Source organism: Dermacentor andersoni, chromosome 7 (genome assembly GCF_023375885.2).
Source record: "Dermacentor andersoni chromosome 7, qqDerAnde1_hic_scaffold, whole genome shotgun sequence".
Taxonomy (NCBI): Eukaryota; Metazoa; Arthropoda; class Arachnida; order Ixodida; family Ixodidae; genus Dermacentor; species Dermacentor andersoni.
In genome coordinates this window covers 1,805,455-1,815,537 of record NC_092820.1, presented here as the reverse complement: position 1 = coordinate 1,815,537, position 10,083 = coordinate 1,805,455, and the positions used below count along the sequence as shown (strand labels likewise).

The window sequence follows — 10,083 nt, the reverse complement described above, 5'->3', positions numbered from 1 at the left end:
TAGTATATGTTCTATCTGCGGCAAAACCCACTACTGGTGTCACTAGAGTCTGTTTTGGTAAACGCATTCAGAATGTCTAACTCAAGAACTTTTCTAGATCTTTTTGTCTAAAAGTGCATAAAATGCCAAACGGCGTGTTAAAAGTGCGGTTACCGTTGGCCGTCGGCGTTAAGGCCAGAACACATGGAGCGAACTTTCACGACGAAGTTCGGGCGGCAGAAAATCTGCCACGGCGCGACGCCGTATGTTCGTCGGGCTGCGCTACATGGAGCGAAGACAGGCCGGCCGCCGCCGGCGAGTCGCTGCATTGTTATCAGTGTGGCTAGACGAGGCGAATGCGCTGTCGTAAAACACATGACAAAAAAAACTTTAACGACAATTATTATCGCTTTTGAATTTCGGAACACTCTAAAAACGCGTAAAATTGTTTAGAAATGATTTCTAGTCTTTTTTATGTGTTTGAGACATTCATGTGCCGATGTAGTTTAAAGAAAGCGGCGATGCTATGCGTTGTGGCAACACTGGGCAGGTAAACAACTTTCGGCTCCTCCAACTCCGCGGCTCTGTTCTGTACGAGCACATCGAAAATGGATTTCACCGCTCTTTCTGCGCACGCGCGAGGAGCAGTGGTTGCGAGAGAGAAATGTGGGGACTTTTGGTGCTCAATATTTCTCGTCGTTTAGGTACTACGGGGAAGAAAACCGTTTGCTCCGTTTGTCCCTAGCCAAGCTTGCAGCACATAATCGACAGGATGCGTGGCCGGCAAGGCGAAAAAGCCGCGTCCGAGGTGAGTTTGTTGCTATTTTGTTACGACGGTAGCATATTAAATTTTATAGTCGCTAGGGGATACGTTTGAAAGTGAGGTGTCTTCTCGGATGACTTTAGTGCCAAAGCATTACGACGTGCCGATGCATTGTTCATTAGTGTCGTTGATCAAGGTCAGCATACCACACACTTCAGGGGAATCGCGGGAACGGAAATAGTTTATGAATTAACTGCCGTGCCGATGCATTAGTTCTTAATGTAACTGAGAATACAGCACACTTGGAGGTTCGTGGGAATGGAAATCTTGTACTCTGTATGTGTAAGTACTAAAACTTGCGTCGCCATGCAATCTGAGCCGTAGATCGTTGTGAGAGCTGTACAGCCACAGTGGCAAAACACTACGCCCTGCGGATGAATACGGAACAAATTTATGCTAAAGAAAAGTGGTCGTCATGCAATTTCATAGCAGTAGACCGTTGTGAAAGCTGTACAGTAACATTGATATTGGTTACGTGGTGCAGATTCGTAGCGTTTCTGAGGAGCTTGTGCGCAAGGGTAATTAATAATCCCGGCTGTTACGATGTCTAGCTCATATACGGGGCGCACTATGTGGGCGAAACAAGGGCTCAGATCGCTACAACCGCGTGCGAAATAGTTCTAAAGGCCTGCCAGTACACTTGTTCGGCGTCTCCGTGCTTGTACTGCGACAGGAGACGTGGCGGCAGGTGCGCACGTATACGCACTGTATCCTCTGATTGGCCGCTTTCCACTCTTTGTATACTTCGCCGCAATACACTGCGCATGCTTGATTGCGCGACACTGATGCCTTGCGGCGAAGCTGGCTTTATGCAACGCTCGAGCCATCTTGTCCGTCACTGCGGATAGAAAACGCATACACGTTCAAGCTACTTGAGCTGCATTATTTTGTCGATGTTTACCCCTCTTTACTAAATGAAGAGGATAACGTATGCCTGTGTGGGTGATTTAAAAGACTGTTAAAAAGCCTGGTAACATATGTGCAGTCAGTCAAAAAACACTATTTATGCAGGCGTCCACGCTCCTGTAAAAAAAAAATGCAATTCAGTGATGACCCTCTGGAGGTGGATTCGCACCTATGTAAGCACAGCCGGCTCATTAGTCACAAAGTAGGCGCCGAAGAGAACTTTTTAATGCTCATTACACGACATTGACAGCGATTAATTTGTGGTCAGCCAGTGACAAATGAACTGCACCAAACAGTGAGACTTCGTCTTAATCCGCAATGCTTACGTGGCGAACAGGAGAGCACAAGGTGAAAGAATGTTTTCATACAAGGCAAGTCATCCATGTAGTGGAATTGCATTTATCGTTGGTGTAGTGTTGATTCACTTTCTGAAGTCCAACCTTTAATGCAGCTTAGTTTCCGTTGGTGCAAGTGCTTCTACTGGAAACATCCAAAATATGATTTATCAAATCAGGTTGCCGTCTTGTAATTTTTGAAATTTTCCTCTGGTCTTAATAAGTCTTTTCTGAATCTGGAAGAGCTGGCTGATTGTACATTTCATCTCGAGATAGCTCACACGCTTCCAGCAGCACATGTTACCACACTTTGTTGCGTGCAGATGAGCACTGCAAATTCTATCATTTTGATGAGGCACCGATCTAATGCCACTCACTCTTGCCACAACACTTTTTCAGCTTGTACTGTACTTGTTTCTTCCACCTTCCATTTGCAGCACCAGGGCTAAGGCACAACAGCAATAACATTTCTAGCAGAAAATGCTTGCTCCTTGGCATCTGATCTCCCCATTCATTTGCTACTTTCTTCAAATTTTTCTGTTTATGTGATGCTCTTGCCTTCACACACTGTCAGACTGTTCTCCTTCATGCGTTTCCTTGTACTCTTTGTCCGCTTCTTGCTCGACATACCGTGCATGCCTTCAGTCATGTCCAATTGATTGATGCATTCTTGTCCTTTTCTCTCTCTCCTCCAGAACCTGCAACTTTCGACAAGCCAGCATTATTTTGCTTCTTTTTGTGATAGTTCCTGGCTATCTGTTGCTGATGCCACACATTCACTTTGCAATGGTTTATTAGACCTCATACATAAATTAATAGCTGTATAAAACCTTGACCCTCCAGCACTTCCACAAAATTCATGCAGAAGTGGAAACAAAGATTACACCTAATTCCTCACCACACGTTACTATGTCTGCATCAAAGCTGGATATTACCAACATGTGTGCAGTGTCGTTGCCCATGCTTCCAGGACAGGAAAGCCAGTTGCTCCAGTTCACAAGGCTAGAACAACTGCGAAGTGATTGAGCTATCTGCTTGTGCTGCATTTTGTTGCCACAAGCTGTACAAGGTCATGGCTTGTGCTGTAGAAACCACATCTTTTTGCCTGCTGAATTCCTTTGTGATGCATTGAACGTGTCTGCTTCCGTTTCCCCTGCTATTTTTACAGCGAAGCTGTATATGGCTAGGTTCTGACCATGACCAATAGTGCATACATCGACACGGTGTATAGAAAAAAGTTGCGTTGGCAAAATTGAATCCACAGTAGCCTGCTGTGCGCCAGCAGTGCTCAGTGGCTCCGGAGTGGATGGCAGAATAATAAAACGTCATTGTGTACCCACCAATGTCTGTGCCTCGTTTTCTTGTGAAGTCGACATTGCTCTAGCGACCTTTGGTCCTGCTATGGTCCTATGCTTTGGTCCTTTGGTCCTGCTATGGCCAGGACGCGTCTAGTCCGTACTGAAGAAGAACAATGTGCATGTTAAGAGCACCGGTGTGAGCAACAGCGTGAAGGCAACGGGCTGCTGCTATAGCCAGCCCCGTCTTGTCTGCAGATCCGTAATGTCGGATAGCTGCTCTGTGACCGATGAAGAACAGTGTGGCCGTGAGGATCACTTTGCGAACAGAAGCGGGAGTGGGCACGAAAGCATCGGCGACCAATTGCAGTGTATCACAGTGACCACAAAGCAATGGTTACCATGGTAACAAAGTAAATAGAAAATCAAAGATAACGAAGTTGTGTGTATGTTTCTTTATTTAATCAATATAGCAATTAACCATGCATAACTCAGTATACTTGTCAACAAGTACAGCTTCAGCTGGTCTCCATCTTCACATAGTGGAAGGGCTCTGAATTGTTTTTTTTATCATTTGTCATCAAACTTGTGCATTTTCTTTTTGTAATGCTACAGCCTGTTTAGTGCCATTACTGTTTTCTCTGCTTTTGCCTATTCTGCAGCAGTTGCTGGCATTGTCTCTTGCCTAGGTGTTGGTCCGCATGACATGCTAGAGATGCCATAGACAGTTTAATCACAGGGTGTTCAATGTAAGAGAAAGTGAAAATTACTGGTGTTTCTCATTTTTTAAGCAGGCTTTTTTGAACTCTTGTGTGATAAAATCTCACTTTGTTGATAAACAAGTGATTATCTTTGACAAGTCGTTTCCAATGACATTTTTTCTGCGTCGAAAGTTCACACATTTGCCAACAAGGTGCACACATGACTCAAAGAACTTTGAAACTTTATAGGTCTTGCTTCATGCTGTCACTTGGTTTGACATTTTATTCCCATTTTTGATCTCGTTAACCTGGCTGCTGTGCGGGAATACCGAACTTGCTACTTAGTACTCAGCACGAAACAATGCTTTAAAACCACTGTGTTGTCCACTTGCCTCACCATGCCACTGTGTGGTTTTCATCAGAATTTTCCATCATAAGTATACTGTTACAAACTTGCATATGACAAGTACGTTACCCTATATGCAAGCAATGCACTGTTTAAGGCTGAGCTAAATACTTAACCAAAAGAACTGCTTTCACCTCCAGTCCACTCTTTTTAGTCTGTTGTCTAAACATCCTGCCAAATACTGTCATTGCTATTGTGTCCTGCAGCAAATGTTCATTGTCAGTAGACCTTAATTGTTTTGTCTGCTAGCGCAAGTAATATGCCTGAAAATGTACTATGGTGGTGTCCTGTCCTTTTAAGGATGACTAGTTTTCCTGGAAACCATAGTAGCCAGAAGAATGGAATTTAAAATGTGCATCACCAAGGTCCTACAGAAGAGCAGAGCTCAGTGTTTGAGCCTTGACATCACTCCATAGAATACCTGCATATCATTTGTGCTCAATTAACCTTGCTGCAAGACTTTTTCCAAGGGCAAGGCCTAGAATGTTGGTCAATTTTGATGCTCTGACCTAGTTTGATGTGATTTTCTGTGACATTTTTCTCTATTCCTTTCTTGATTATTTTGGATAGTGGCCTTCTTAGGAGCTATTGCTTCATTAGACGTTTCCTAGGAAGGAAAATCTTGGATGCCTTTATACCACACTAGTGTGCATCATCTGTCTGCGGCAGCTGCTGTGAATTGCACCCACGCATCACCCATGTGCTGCTCTCGTGGTCTTCCAATTAGCAAGGCAGTCGCGCCACACTTCGCTTTGTTTGCGAAGTGCCACACGAGACAGATTGTCCATGCTAGCCAATATATTGTGAAATGGAAACATGTATAGAGCTGCACTCAAATTTCGCATTAGGCAGTAGGCGAAATATTTTGTAAAAATAACAATTATATAAATACCATGCAATGAAACCAATCAATATGTACTGAACCAAACTTGCCACCTAATCGCACTGCAGGGAACCCCTGATCATTCTAAGTTACACCAAAGGCTTGTCATATTTAAATAGTCTCTTGTGCACGCAGTGCATGAATGGATATCATTGAAAAATATGTGAATGCCTAAGGCAGTGTAATCAGGACTGGCACTTTTTTCACTTCAACTGTCAGTTCCCTATATGTTGCTTCGCTATAGGGAGGTTATGCTCTAATAGAAACAGTTGGAAGACTGTTCTGTCCACATTGTCACTTCCATCTATATTTTGTTTTGCACTGTGCATTTGTTTAAGACCCATCAACTAGCCCAAATTAATTTACATTCCAACTGCAGTGCAAGTGCACTGCAGTTGGAACTTTGGAAATAGGCCTGTGTTTAAAACAGATTCGAGTGGTCGACACATGAAGTGGGCTCATTCATGTGAGTACCCATGTCAGTGCTGTATTGTCTTTTTTGGAAGAGGATCGATCGATTGTTCCTGCTTTCGATAGTCTAGTGATCTAGAGAGCATATTTTAAAAGGCTGATGAAAAAGGGAACACTTTTGGATTTTGCGTGCTAACTACTATCTTGTCAGCTGATACAGTTTTTGTAAATATTCAGTAAATGTATTTGGTGCATCTCTTTTCCTCTGTAACACTTTCATGGAGGTTGCGGACGCTTCCAGACGCAAGACTGATTTATGCAGCAGGCGCTCCTTGGCTGCATCTGTAATGCTAGCTCAAGGCGAGAATGCTTTGGGTACGTTGCCATCTGCGTCCAGTCATCCTGGCATAACCGCCATGGTATGTTGGCCACAGAAACGTCACGTGGGTTGACAATATGTGTAGGCTGCTGTGAACACAGTTGGCAGGTGGGCTTTGCTTGCCTTGCGTGGTTTAGATTCCAGCTTATGATCTTGAAAATCTCACCTTGTGCTTCTACTGAAGCATTACAAGCAATGGCGTCTGTCCTTTGGCATCATTATCTAAAACTTTTCACCTGTGTTGCCATCTGTTTACAGCAATGTTTCTCTAACTTATCTTATGTTCAAGTGCCATTGTAAGTTAATTCTGGTTCACACACATTTGACCCATCCTGTCATGTCTCGGCACCAAATGTTACGGAACCTGTATCTGTGAAAGTAGAGGGTTTTCACACCATTTTCTCCTCTAACATAGGATACTGATGATATTTAGAGCATCAGCAAATGTCGATAGCGTCTTGTTTCAGCGGAGAAATCGGCAAGGAAATGCTCTGTCCTGACAGACGCGTGTACCGTGATGGGGCCGATAACACCTGTGTGAATCAGGCCTTTGTGAGGAACATAGTTGTGAATTTACCTTTAGACCAGTCTGGCTATGTCAAGAATTGCTGGATAAAACACACTTCTCTCTTTCAGAAAGAGATAATTGAAGTGTTTTCGAGGTTGTCCTAATTTCCTGCCTCTGGCTTGAGCAGGTGTGCAAGATGCAAGCATTAGGTCCATAGAATTGACTGCACCATTTGAAGGTGCACCACTGTAAATGTTCGGTTTGCCTGCAAGACTGTGAAACATGCTTTGTTGAGAGTCTTATGGCTTCGGTAAATATTACGTCTCAATGTGCAGAAATACGTCGCAAGATGTTGAACTTTAAAGGGGTACTTACATGATATTTTGGACTATTCATTTCTTGCGTTAAATCAAGGTCCTAGACTTCTAAACTCTAGAAAAAATTGTGACAAGCTTCAGAGCGCAGTTAGTAATTTACTAACTTTTCTACAGCCAATTTCAGTGTCGTTTCTTTCTATACAGTGGAACCTCGATGCGATTCTGCTTAATACATTTTTCGAAATGTTAAGTTTTTTTTTCTTTTGCCGAAGATCCGATTTGGTTGGATAATATGTTGGATGATGCGATTTTCCTATGATACACTTTATTTTCCAGTTCCTGTGAAGATCGGATCAACGAGATTCTACTGCATGTCAGTTTTTAATTTATTTCTCATTAACCCTTTATTGACAATTGTTGCCTACGCGCAACATACCAGAAAAAGAATGTTTGTCTTGCGTAGTTTCATTATTCAGTACCAAGATTCTGGCTAGGTGTCTTTGGCCAACACTGAATGAGAGGCAGCAACTGTCATTTGTTAGTTTAGAGCAGGAATACTCGACGAGGAAGAGGTTTGGCATGTGACTCACTGTCTTTTAAAAGTAAGGTCAGAGGATACAGGCCGATGCAAGATATCCAACTGCGGTGGTGTCACACATCTGAAGTAAAGCAAAAGATATGTACACCTATGGTTCATATGTGATGAGAGCTGTCTATACAAATTGAAAACAAAGCCTCAGGTGGCTTGGGGTGAAGCCCACTTCCAGATTCCTGCCTGGGGCTATTGTATTAAATAATTACCCCTTCATATCGGTAAAATCAAAACTTTCCACATATTTATTCATGAGGTGGAAATGTGCACATCAGCTGCTGTGAAATATAACCTCACCGAGCATTCGACCTCACTCAACCTCAAATTTGTCCATGAGGTTGCCATTGCCATAGCTAAAAATTTTTAACAGCCAACCAATGTCGCATCACTTTGGGAGGTTGAGATCAGCTTAGGTTGACTTCATTACGTCAGCCGTGTGAACCTTGTGACATTGGCCATCTTTGCATGGAAGTCTACATTCTATGGTCCCCTGTAGAATCCTGGGGTGCTATAACATAAAATGATTCCAAACTTTTCTATTCCAATTCTGCAATCAGCCCACCACGATTGGTCAAAAATTTTTCAGGCCACTCCAAACTTCACCCGTCTGTCACGCGACGTCACGAAAACCGTGATGGCTCTCCATCTGATATACATGTACACACTGATTATGAGTGATTAAACCGCACCAAAAAAAAATTATTCCTGATTCAACGCTTTTTCACCATTAGCCCTCTGCTATTGGTTCAATGTTTTTGGGCAACACCCACCTCGCCTGTCTGTCACGCAACCTCACAATACCGCAAAACCTCACTGCATCAAAGCGACGTGTACGCGAAAAAAAAATGCATTAATATGCCGAACAAAACTGAAAATTTTTCTGAATAGCCAGAGACTGCTCCGTTCTGAAAGGAATAGAAGATGGCTGCCCACCGATCGCTCAGGCCCTCGCTACTCGCACCTGCCGGTCAGCATGTATTTATTTGCACATGATAAATCTTTTTGCATGGCAGTAAAACGTTATCGAGCTCTTGCGGCATGTATACAGCATCGCTCTGCCAACTCTTCCTTGCTGAGGATCCGTTTTAGCGGCATTCTTATCCTTCTGTTGCAAGGCGCCGCGATTTTCAACCAGCCACCGCAAGCTAAGTAAGGTGAAGCGGACCAATCGGAGAAGCCGGCACCACCCTCTTCATGCAGTTATCTATTTTCACTGTGCTGGCTCGGCCCCATCGAAACCCTCTCCACTAGACCGTACTCCTCGCCTCTTGTCAGTCAATTAGATAAGAAAAACCGCTGAGTATAGGCAATGTTATTGGTTTTGAAAGTGAACAAAGGTGACCTCCTATAAACGAGGAGAGTGTTTGATTGGGTTGTTCAGACCACGCTGCAGGTCACCGCCCGATGCTTGCGCCGGTGGTTACGTAAATTTGATGTCAGGAGATTGGAATCGAAACACTTTGAAATCATTTTATGTTATAGCACCCCTGAATGTGCTCTACTTTAGGTGCGTTCGATTCGCCTGCACCGCCTGAACCAGTTCACAAGGTGTTGCACCCTGTCATTCGTTCCAGTGGTGCAGCAATGGCGCCCGCTGAACCACTTCGTTTCAAAAGGTGCAGGGCTGGTTCATGATTTTGCTGCACCTACTCCGCTGTCGGTGCCGACTTGGTGCAGGCGTACAGGTGCGACGCAGCAGTGCAGCATATAATCCAGCACATGGGCGCAAGCGCCATTAAAAGCCCGTTTAGGCACGTCTGATGTGTCTACAAGTGTGGTTTGTAGCTAGGCCCACAAGCTGATAATACTTGTAGTTCACGATCATTCAAATGTGTGCACTCTGTGCACATTAATCGGGCATAACATAACGCCTGCACCGCATCTGCACCTTGGTATTCGTTTCGAGTGTTGCGCTGTGCCTGCACCACAGAAACAAGCTGCACAATTTCTGAACTTCTCGTGAACCTCCGTTAACTGGTTCACAGTTGTGCAGGTGAATTGAACAGACCGTTTAAGTGCTTCCAGATGAAGTTCTTATTTGCCCTTATGTTGCTTGGTGACCTGATGGCTGCTTCAGGTATTGTACAGAATGTTCGATTCAACATTGAAAGAAAATTCAAGGATATGAATGCTCATGAAGGCCAAAATTCAGTGACATACAAATGCATTAATTCTGCACACGAACTAAAATTGTCAAATTTCCTTCTTCCTAGCTGCATTCAGTTAAGCGTGCTACTAAGTTGGAATCGCTGGAAAAGTGTAAAAAAAAGGCAATTCTCTTTTATAGTGTAGAGTGTCGACTGATAACTGGCCTTACGGCCAGAAGTGATGTGCTTACCTTGAGGAGGATGCTTTAGTTCAGTGCCAACTTTAATCTCTTTATTCAAATACATGTAAAATGCAGAAATGCTTTTGAGACAACTACTGGAATAATTTCAATGAAATTTGTTGCATTTGAGAGAAAAAAGCTAAATTTTAGTCATTCTAGGCTGTTTTTTTTATTTAGGACCTTGAATATTTAGGAAAAATTGCTGAGAGTCAGTAAGCT

General features: G+C 43.5%; 1 long non-coding RNA gene across 1 annotated transcript; it reads left to right on the top strand.

Annotated features, from left to right (window-relative positions):
- The first annotated feature begins 620 nt into the window (after positions 1-620).
- On the top strand, positions 621-3,386 carry LOC129385980 (uncharacterized). The gene is made up of 2 exons (XR_008613455.1): positions 621-787; positions 2,739-3,386. It is a non-coding gene; the product is annotated as an uncharacterized lncRNA (long non-coding RNA).
- The last annotated feature ends 6,697 nt before the right edge of the window (positions 3,387-10,083 follow it).